The sequence below is a fragment of the Cyprinus carpio genome, chromosome B17 (genome assembly GCF_018340385.1).
Source record: "Cyprinus carpio isolate SPL01 chromosome B17, ASM1834038v1, whole genome shotgun sequence".
NCBI classification, from domain to species: Eukaryota; Metazoa; Chordata; class Actinopteri; order Cypriniformes; family Cyprinidae; genus Cyprinus; species Cyprinus carpio.
In genome coordinates this window covers 23301575-23312815 of record NC_056613.1, presented here as the reverse complement: position 1 = coordinate 23312815, position 11241 = coordinate 23301575, and the positions used below count along the sequence as shown (strand labels likewise).

The 11241-nt window shown below is 37.6% G+C and overlaps 1 long non-coding RNA gene across 1 annotated transcript; it reads right to left on the bottom strand.

Annotated features, from left to right (window-relative positions):
* Positions 1-4341: 4341 nt before the first annotated feature.
* Positions 4342-10905, bottom strand: LOC122140190. Its single transcript, XR_006156880.1, has 3 exons — positions 10042-10905; positions 6079-6114; positions 4342-4926 (listed from the first exon to the last, which is right to left on the bottom strand). It is a non-coding gene; the product is annotated as an uncharacterized LOC122140190 (long non-coding RNA).
* Positions 10906-11241: the final 336 nt, after the last annotated feature.

Sequence of the window (11241 nt, the reverse complement as noted above, 5' to 3'; positions counted from 1 at the left end):
TGTTTTAAATATTAGTATTTTACTCATACACACCTATTGTTTTGCTTTAAAAGACATTAATTTATCAACTCTGGAGTCACATGAATTACCACCATGTTCAGTTTGCATGGTTTTTGAAGCATCAACTTTGAGGGTCCCATCCGCTTACATTATATGGACTCCCATAGATGGATAATTTGTCTTAAAGGGGTCATATGATGTGATTTCAAGTTTTCCTTTCTCTTTGGAGTGTTACAAGCTCTTGGTGCATAAAGAAGATCTGTAAAGTTGCAAAGACTAAAGTCTCAAATCCAAAGAGAGATTGTTTTTATAAAAGTTAAGACTCGTCCACACCCCCCAAAACGGCTCGTTCTAACACGCCCCCACATCTCTACGTCACTGTGTGGGAAGATTTACATAACATCACCCAAATGTTCACGCAAAGAAAGAAGGGATAACCTTTGGATTCTCGCTATTGCTTCCCAGCGCCATATTGTGGAGACACTGTTGTGTTTTCACTGTGAAGTGAAACTACTTTGGCCTTCCAAAAGAGACACAGCTAGAAAATCAGTGTGGTGAAGTTGTATTTTCAACACTGTTCCAGAACAGTTCAACCCAAATATTCAGATGTGTGCTGTGCATTTTATGGAGGATGAGGAACCAGTAGCATACAATGAACCAGTAGCATACAATGCGTCTGTGGCACAAAGGCTGTTTCTATAAAGTTGGGCAGTTCCAACTTTGCAAGGACAGTCTGGCACTTCTGAATCACAGCCTGTAAGTACATTTTCATATTAAAAGAATTTGCGCTGATGAGTCAAACGCGTGAGTTTTGAGCAGTGTAGAGTAGCGCTTCTTGTTTGTCGTTTCTCAGATCACAAATGCAGACATGGTTTTATGTTCACGCAGCACGATACACTAAAACACAGTGTAAGTCATTATAATGTAAATAAAATAAAGAGTACTGAAGTACATTTTACAAAAAAAAAGATTTTCTACTTCAAAATCTTATGTTTAATTCCACGTGTTACTTGCAGTTTCTCTGTAATTCTTTGAGAAAATAACTGGCAATTTTTTTATGAGTGAAAACTGTTTCCACATCAAAGTTTTCATGCACAGCACACTAATGTTAAGCTTCAAGTGTCAATCAGAAAATAACTAGCAATTTTTTTATGAGTGAAAACTGTTTCCACATCAAAGTTTTGTCATAATTGACTTACATGTTTATTACAGTCAGGTTTATTTACTCAGCAAAGCCAGTTTTGTTTGAATCTTGGAGCCTGATTATGGATTTAAACCGACCATGTGAGAAGCATAAAGTTTTTCTCAAGATGCACTCGGACATATGCTCAGCTACTGTTGTTGTGTTACAGCGAGTTGCAGCATTTCCCACAATCCCCGGCAATCTTCACGATGCTGTCTGTCTCCTCGGCGCGGCTGTGTTTATATTGTGTGTGAACTGGCGTTTGATTTCCTCCCTCTCTGTGTTTCTCTCACTCTCGCACTGACATCCTCTTCTGCGCTGCCCCCTGTCACGGCGACCAGGCGGCCATGAATATTCAGTGATCAAGACAGTATCTCTTCCTGCTGTGAGGCGGCGATCCGGCCAGGGGCTCCCCAGAAAGCCCCCCCCCAAGCACACGACACACACCTTGTGCTCATCCCGGCGCTGAGCATTTGGGCCCTGTCAGCGGCGCCCACCCTCAGGACCCTTCAGGCCAGAGTGGCGACCTCCGTGTCCATTCGGGCCGGGCCGGGCTCCAGGAGCGCAGGCCTGCCTGCGAGCCCATCTGTTGTGGGGTCGGAAGTCACGGCGCGCCCTGGCAGGAGCCGCGGTGCCAAGAGCCGCATGCCCGCTGCCCGGAACAGTGGGAGGAACCGCTTTAATTGGCCAAAACTCAACAGGACAGAGTGTGGCAGCGCTCCCAAATGAAGGACAAACTTTCACAGCCCTTCTCCTCTTTTTGTGACAGACTTCTGCTGGAGTGCATTCAGGTGTGCCACGAGAGCGCACGTTTACAAAATCACCGTCAAACACAGTCTGACAGTGCTAAGAAAGTAAAAGAAAAGCTTTGTTAATTAAACCAGCGGGGGGGAGGCTGATACATAAAACATGAACAAAACTTTTGTCACATTGACCACTCAAAGCTGATCAGTTCAAAACCGACACGACTGGAACAATAACTATAAAAACAAACTTGCATTCACTTTACATTCTGTACGGGAAACACTTTTTTTAATAATAACTTTATGACTTTTCATAGGTCATTAACAAACATTTTACATTATGCAAATAAAGAGTTCACTTTTAATTGTATGGCAAAGAGCAGTTCGGACATTCTGCTAAATGTTTATTTAATATATTTTATATATTATTTTTTATATCTCCAGTAATGTGTCTCAGTGAGATGAGATGTAAATGATCCAAACATATAATGCAGTGATTGAGAGCTGAAGAAATAAAGGCTCCTCAGAAGATGTGAGATGTTCTGGAGGCTTGTGAAGATCATTCCTCCGCTGAGGAACACATGAAAGTAAAGCTTCGGGAACAAACGCTCCTCAAAAGATCCTGATGATCAGATTTGAGACTCTAAAACATGATTGATGGAGAATCAAGTAAAGCTGAGCTGCTTCAGTCCAGTAAGAGTTCATCTGGAGATATTACTGCAGTTATTCTGACCTTTACTTGATCAAAATCACTCAAGATCTGACACCAGAAGCAGCAGCTGAAGCTGATTACACTAAAAGAGCTTTGACTGCAGCTCTAAACTATCAACCAGACGACAGAAGACATGGAGGAGATGAGTGTGAAACAGGTTTAACAGCCAAGTTTGGATTGTGTTGATCATTTGGAGCTTTAGAAACTTGCATATCAAATATGATACAGTAGGTTTTAAAGGGTTAAAGTTTATAAAAGTGCTTAATACACTCCCTTTCCATTCACAGATCCAAAACTGAAGAAAGAAAAAAAAAAACTTTTCAACAGTAGCATATAATGGGCAAAAATAGTATTTTTCATTACATTGAACAATTTTTAATACATAATTATTGGTATTGAATATGGTTTATTTAACTGAGCTTGACGCCATGCATTCTCATATTGCACAAATACTCCACAAATACACACAAAGCTGCCTTAGTATCTTATGAAGCAGCCCAGATGCCTTAAAATGCTCCTCCTCAAAGTCGCACAGGAGATGAACGTGATCATTTTGAAGTAACTTTTTATTCTCTCTCAGACTTTCTGAATGCCTGTCACAAAAGCCACGGTTCAGTTCCATCTCCCTGACCCTCGTAACAAGCCCCGTTATCCTACATTGATAACTCTCTTCCTTTTCTCTCATTTTTAATTAAGCTAATTAAAAATGCCAGCCTCGTTTAGTCACTGACAAGATTCATCTGTGTTCCTGATATACAAATAAAATGCAGTGCGCGCCACGAGCGCTGCTTCATATTCATGAGCGCGAGGTTGACACCGTCTCCTCATTTCTAAAGCAGTGCGTTCAGCAGATTCGGGCCCCCGCGGACCCCAGTCAAATATAATGGTCTTAGTGCAATGACATCAAAAAGCCTCTACGTCCAGCCTTCGCAAGCGCTCTACTGGATCTCAACGTTTCCGAATAATGCACCATCGACACAAATGCGCCAGAGTTCAATGTGAAGCGCGACGAGGTAAAGCTCACCACGATTAAGCGGCGAGAGAGAACAACGGTTTTTAAATGAGGTCGCGATGCCACCTGTGACACGAGGTCGAGGGGGAATCGACAGTGATGTGCACCAGAAACCTCTTTTTTGATGCGATTCTATCAACAAAAGTCATGCGTCACGGCTCTAGATGATGCGATTTTCTTATTTATTTCATGAGTTTGGCAAGCTTTTCCATGAAGAGGTCAAGAAGCTCATGATTCTGACAACCAAAAACTGTTTATATTAATACTTGGTAAAAACAGAACCTAAATAATCATTGGACCACACTAGAGTGCACAGTATGCATAGTATGAATATATTACTGACACTGATGATAATAATAAGCATAATAATCACATTTCTGTTTGCCCCTCCTGATGTTTTCACATGCTAGATGATCAAATTCCACAGACTTATATTAAAAGAAGGACCCAAGACCAAAGGCAGATCTGAGGCGTTTTTGAGCAGTAAAAAACACCTAGCAACCAGCCAGAACACCCTAGCAACTGCATCACAAAACCCTAGCAACCATCTACAATCACAAGCACTGCGGCGGTGAGACTTATTTTTTTAATATATTTTCTGTTTTCATTTTAATTTCAAAAGCTTTAGTAAAAAAAAGTTTTAGTAATTTTGTGTTTTTGTCATTTTTATTAGCTGAAGTATTTTTACATTTTAAGTTTTTTTTAGCAAGTTTTAGTTTTTTTTTTTTGATGCTCAATCAGTATAAATATAATGGTTTGTATATGTATACTGATGCTTTTGAATGTCATTTAATGAATATTCTGGCAACTGTATCCAGTACATCTCTTGATTTATTAAAAAAAAAAAAAAAAAGAAAAGTATTGTATTTTTTATTTATTTTTGTTATTATTTGAGACTGTAAGTGAAAGCAGCATATGTCCTGAAGATCACATGTTTCTGAGCCTCACGCTATCAGGTCTTTTAAGCCTAGTGTATTGTACTGTAAGTGTTTTTGTATCTGAAATATATATGAAATAGCGTTTATGAATGTGTAGACTTTATCAATCACAGCAGCTGGACTCTCTCTGAATAAGCTGCTTTATCCAGCACCATTCTGTAACGTCATACAATAAATGATCCGCCATTAGCTTGAATTCTGTCTGAATTTCATAAGCTGCGGAGCTGCTGTCTGGTTAAACAGAGTAAATGTGTTTGAGAGAAACAGAGCTCACGGGAGTCATCTACTCACCGCTTTCATTGTCGGAGCCCTCGGGGGTTTGTGGCCTCAGTCGTCGGCTTCAGACACGGGACAGACAACATGTTAAACACAAGAGATCAGGGACAAATACTCCCCACACACACACACACACACACACACTCTTCAGTCCCGATTTGAAATACAGCTCAGAAAACATACCTTGAAACTGATGCAATTACTAATGGCTTAGTTTTCAATCAGAAGACCATATTAACCAAACAACCATTATAGCCAGGACAGATTCATTGCAAAGTTAAAAAGTAAATGTTCAGAAAATAATATGTCATGGCAGATGGGAGTGTTGAGGAAACCTGTGTGAGAATAATTATTATTTTGTATTTGGTTTGCAGCGTTTGGTGCAGAAATTAAATACTTGACATTTAACACTTTGGTTACACTTTATAATTTTCATTTTCATTCACTAATGTTTCATTTGTTAACATTAGTTAATGCACTGAGAGTAAACATGAACAAATTACTGAAGCTTGTTTCCACCATGCGATGAAAAAAAGCTGATGGAAAACTTTTTATCTCACAATTCTGACTTTTTTACTGCAATTCTGAGAAAACAAATTCAGAATTGCGAGATATAAATTCAGAATTCCAAGAAAAAAATTGCTATAAAAAGTCTGTGCTTTTTTAATTTTTAGTCTGTAAACTCAGAATGGTGAAAAGTTACAATTCTCTTTATTTTTTATTCCATGGCAAAAACAAGCTTCCATAACAAATAATGAAGAATACTATTTTTATTAACTAGCATTAACAACGATTAATAATTGGTAATAATGGATTAATCATTGATAGCAAATGTGTTAACTATTGTTAATAAATGGAAAGTGTTACCAACATTTGTATACTTGCCAGTCTCAAGACAAGGTGTAACTGTTTAACAACAATCTTTAGGAAAATGAAGGACAAATCACTATGAATAAAATGTGAATATTGTGATATACGGTCCAGTCCTAGTGGTGAGGCGCTAGTGATCCAGACCCTAACCGCAGGTTATTTATGTGAACCCCCACCATCACGTCTTTTAATCAGAGTGATTGTTCTCACATTAACCAAGGACAAATTCAGCACGAGGGTAATTTCCTTCTTAAATCAAGAGTATAAACAAACATTCCCGTTTCTTGAGATTTCAGCTCCTAATCACTGCGTGTCAAAGTGAAACAGTGAAGGTGTACACTCACTCCTCCAGCTCTTCAGCGGCCGACTGTCGTCTGGACCTGAGGAGGACATCACAAATCAACAATCAGCTTCAGGATCACAGCTCGTCTGCTCAGTCTGGTGTCTGCTGTAGCGTGCTCTCTTATATACAGCACACCGCATCATTTTACAGCATTACTTAATGTCTTTGATTTTAAAATAATCATTTTTACTCTTTAAAAAAACATTTGCACACTGTTTAAATAGAGAGGAACGCTGAAATAAAAAAATACATTAGGCCCTTTATTGCAGGTATACAGCACTAACCCTATAAGGCCTACTGTACCATATTTGATACACAAATTGTGTTAAGTCTTAAAATGATTAACATGATCAAACTTTGCTGTTTAACCTGTTTCACACTCATCTCCTCATGTCTTCTGTCGTCTGATTGATAGTTCAGAGCTGCAGTAAAAGCTCTTTAGTGTAATCAGCTTCAGCTGCTGCTTCTGGTGTCAGATCTTGAGTGATTTTGATCAAGTAAAGGTCAGAATAACTGCAGTAATATCTCCAGATGAACTCTTACTGGACTGAAGCAGCTCAGCTTTACTTGATTCTCCATCAATCATGTTTTAGAGTCTCAAATCTGATCATCAGGATCTTTTGAGGAGCGTGTGCTGCAGGGACACATATATGATTTCTCTTAATGAGCTTTACTTGATTCTCCATCCATTCAGAACATCTCACATCTTCTGAGGAGGCCTTTATTTCTTCATCTCTCAATCACTGCATTATATGTTTGTATTTTTAATATCTTATCTCTGTGAGACATTTTTGTGGATATATAGTGTGAACTGTTATTTTTATAATTTTATGTCAGTGTCTCACAAGCAGCAGAATTTCATCATATGAATATCAGCATCTGCACAAAAAAAAATATTTTTTTGCTCAGCTTAGTCTAAATAAAATGTATCAGTTTTTTTCCTTCATATTCTCACTAAATATAAGACTATATGAGCCATAAAAGCCTGATGGATCAACAAAAAACACATATGCAAACATTCTGTTTTAGAATTTTAGTCTTAAGGTTTAATAAAATGTTCCATTTCAAATAATTATATTTTTCTTATGTAATAAGTCATATGTACAGGGTTAATGTGCTATACAGGCTGGTTTTTGCTGGTGTTGAGTGCCACCTAATGGATCCTGACAACTATGTACATCTCATAAAGTCTTTAACATAATCTATATATTTTACCCTAAGATAATAAACAATTAAAAGATCAAATCAGTTTTATAGTGCATTGATATCCTGAGGCTACTGTGTATTCAGAGATTTGACTGTGTTCATTATACAGTGCAACTGCTTCTCAAAAGCTTGGAACCGTGGACTTTTAACCTCAGGAGCACCACAGGGTAATAAAGTAATGTGTAAACAGTAATGCAGATGCTGATAATCACAGTGTTAGTGTGTCCAGCTCTTGACACGCTGCCAGTCCTCTAAGACTCATCACGGAGCTCTCCATAAAGACCTGTGTAACACAGCACCATAAACACGGTAAAACTGTCTGGAAAAATTTGTTCAGGATAAAATATATTGTGACAACTTGGATTCAAAGCTTCATCAATAAACTGACAGATCACTTAGTGTCAATTAGGAGTGATAGATCTGCAAATCCCGGGATTTCTGCTGTGGGATTAGCGGGAACAGAGCGCCGGTGAGTGAGCACGAGGGTGACATTGAGATGAAGAAAAAGTCCTTGTCTTCTTCAGAGGGGACGATTACTTTGTTTCAGAAGGAGAATCAATGCGTCGAGAAGCCCTTTAACACCTCCCAGCCAGCCGAGAGAATCAAGATAAGTTTGGCAGACGCGCAGAAGCGACACTTTGACCTTTCCTGAGAGACGTGTAGAGTTTGCTTTATTCCCCGCTAACTGAGCCAAAGGCCGTGTTAACATACTAACATTTCTCATTTCTTGTTTACTGTGCACAGTATGCACACTTACTGTATGCATAAGACTGAGCTGCTGCGTTTGCCAGGTCCATTTCAAGTGCAAAAAAAAAAAAAAAAAGATCATTGACCATGATTTTAAACATCTTGTTTTATTCGATCAGTCGACACGTTTACACAAAACTGAATTAAAAATGCAAAATAACAAATTCTAAGCTGATAACGAGACAACCTCACATGCAGTGTGATGAGGTCATGTGATTAGTATAGTCAGACTGTGGAAATGCTTTTTTGATTCGTCATGCTTCTTTTAATGAAAGAATTCAATGAATTGAATGATGAACTGCCTTTAACTGAAACAATGAGTGTTTACTATTGTCCTTTCGCATTATTGACAGACTATTTTCCTAATTAATGCTGTACAGTTGCTTTGACACAATCTGTACTATTAAAAGCACTATATAAATAAGGAGACTTGACTCGACTTCATTCACCACCCTTGTTTTCACGGTGGTTTTCATGTACAATAAAAACTACCTTTTTTATTATTAACTTTGGTGTATTAACATTGCATCAGTTCCATACAAAGGTTTTTATTCACCATAGATTTAAAAAGATCAATCTGTAAAACAATTTTTTTTTTATATTTATTTTATTTATTTCTTTATTTTAACCATAAATTGACTAGCGTTCAAAAGTTTGGGGACAAATTTTATTTATTTTTACGTTATCTTCTTTTTTTTTTTTTTTTTTTAGTAGTAGTATTTTTTTAGGAAATGAATGCATGTATAATTAATAATGTTATGAACTATTTCAAATAAATCTATTCATCTGTGAATCCTGAAAAATAAAATGTATGATGGTTTCCACACAAATATTATGCAGCACAGCATTGATAATAATCAGAAATGTTTCTTGAGCAGCAGATCATCATATTAGAATGATTTCTGAAGATCATGTGACACTGAAGACTGGAGTAATGACTGCTTCTTTCTGTTTTGTTAAATAAATGTAGGGCTCTTCTTTATACAGCTGATTCTGTGGTTTTCTCTGATAGGATTAACATGACTTCTCAGTGTTATGGTAAAAGCTGCTCTCCGCATGCACAGAAATTGTGTTCAGAATATATGAATGTTAGGCAGACTTCAGGGTACATATACATTCAGAATTTGTAGCTGGATTTAATTAATTCAGAGTGGTAAAACTATGAGCATATTTATCAAAAACTTCATATGGAAATATAGGTGTTTCTGTTTTCTTACATTAGTGTTTACAGGTGAATTACTGAAATAAACGCTGGCAGTATGAGTGCTCATTGATCATTATAATTCTGATCGGGCCAGTAAAACTCATTTAACAGGAAATGACACCATCATGTGGAGACTGACGCTCATTGCAGCTAATGGGATTATAGGGGCCCACAACGAGCCCTACAGCACTGGCGCTGGATTCACTATAATTAGTTTCACATAATAATGGAGAAAAAAAAAAAAAACTTAAAATCCAAAAGCAGTTTACAAGCATTCAATTTAGTTATAACTGCAGATTATGTAATTCATGCTGTTAAGTGAGATGAAAAACCTAAAATTAAATCAAATAGATGAGAGCGGAGATAAGAGGACGTTAACACTGATGAAAAAGAACTAAAGCAAAGAACACACATTCAACAAAAAATGTAAAAAAAAAAAAAAAAATGAGAGAAATACTAAGATATACTCCGCTTGGTAATACTACAACGTTACTGGTGGATTGTAAACACAGCTCACACAATAATGTGTGATGTCCAAAAGTTGGCTGATACATGCTAAAAATATTAAGAAATGTATAATAATTTATGGATTTATCACTTAAAAATGCTGGACTGAAACACTGCGGTTTAATAAAGCTTTGTGAGTGAAGACATTTTGTGGAACATCCTCATCTTTGCATTTAATTGACTGTGTGTGAGAAGTGTTTGTTTGATTGTGGGACAGAACAGCATGGGCTTTTAGAAAGGCTGAACATTAAGAACATTTATGTGTCTCAGAAAGACAGAGAGAGGGAGACTTCGACTCACTTGGCAGATCCGGTTCCTGTGCTCTCCTCCGCCCATCCTCCCTGCCGCCGGGCCGGTTTCGGTGGAGGTCCCTGAGATCAAACACACATTCACAGCGGTGTGTCTTCACATTGTTAAGTATTTCAGGTATGACCAAAATCATAGTTTACTGATAAAGTGTCCTGAAACAACAGCTTTAAGATCAACAAAAAACAGGTGTGTGCTACAAATCAGATGTCTACAGATTTTCTGATGACTATTTTCCATACGTTAAGCCGAAAGTACACTTCGGTTTTTATGTGTAAGCGAGGGTCTGTGTACAGTGCATTTGATGCAGATTTCGCCACCAGAGTAGTATGTGCATACTGTATGCACACCGCCTGGTTTTTGTAACAGCCCAGGTCACACAGGCACGTAGAATTTGTTTTGCACTAATTAGTTGTTCCACAAGGTGGCAACAGTGTCCCAGGCCGTTGTTTGACAGTAGAAAATTAAACTTAAGAAATGGTAAGAACCAACAAAACAAAAAAAATTAAAATAAAAATAAAATACTGGGACTGCAACAACAGATGGCCGCATTGACAAGTGCTTGTGTTATAGCTGCAATTTATTTTAAAAGAGTACAACATTTTTATCAGCACATGGGCATAAATATGCGACAGGTGCATCCACTCATTCAGGTTTTACGCTAAGGAGCCGAGAACAGGTCCCTGCCAACCAGTGATGGTTCAAGGTTGTGGCATGGGGATATAACGTCTCGGTTACATAATGTCTCGGACATGACGGGTTACGTAAGTAACTCTCGGTCATGAGTTACAGTGCCTTGCGAAAGTAGTCATACCCCTTCATTTTTTTCACGTTTTGTTATGTTGCTGCCTTATGTTAAACTGCTTTAAATTATTTTTTTCCCCACATCAATCTTTACTCCATACACCATAATGGTATAGTAAAAATATGTTGTTGTTTTTTTACATCTTTACAAATTTATTAAAAATAAAAAAACTAAAATGATTCCATTGCATAAGTATTCATGCCCTCATCTGGGACAGTTGAAATTTAGCTCAGGAGCATTCATATTGCATATAGATGTTATTAAACTTCAAGTGAAGTTGACCTGTGGCAAATTTGGTAAGGCACACATGCCTTAAAGGGGTCATATGATGCTGCTTAAAAGAACATTATTTTGTGTATTTGGTGTAATGAAATGTGTTTATGCGGTTT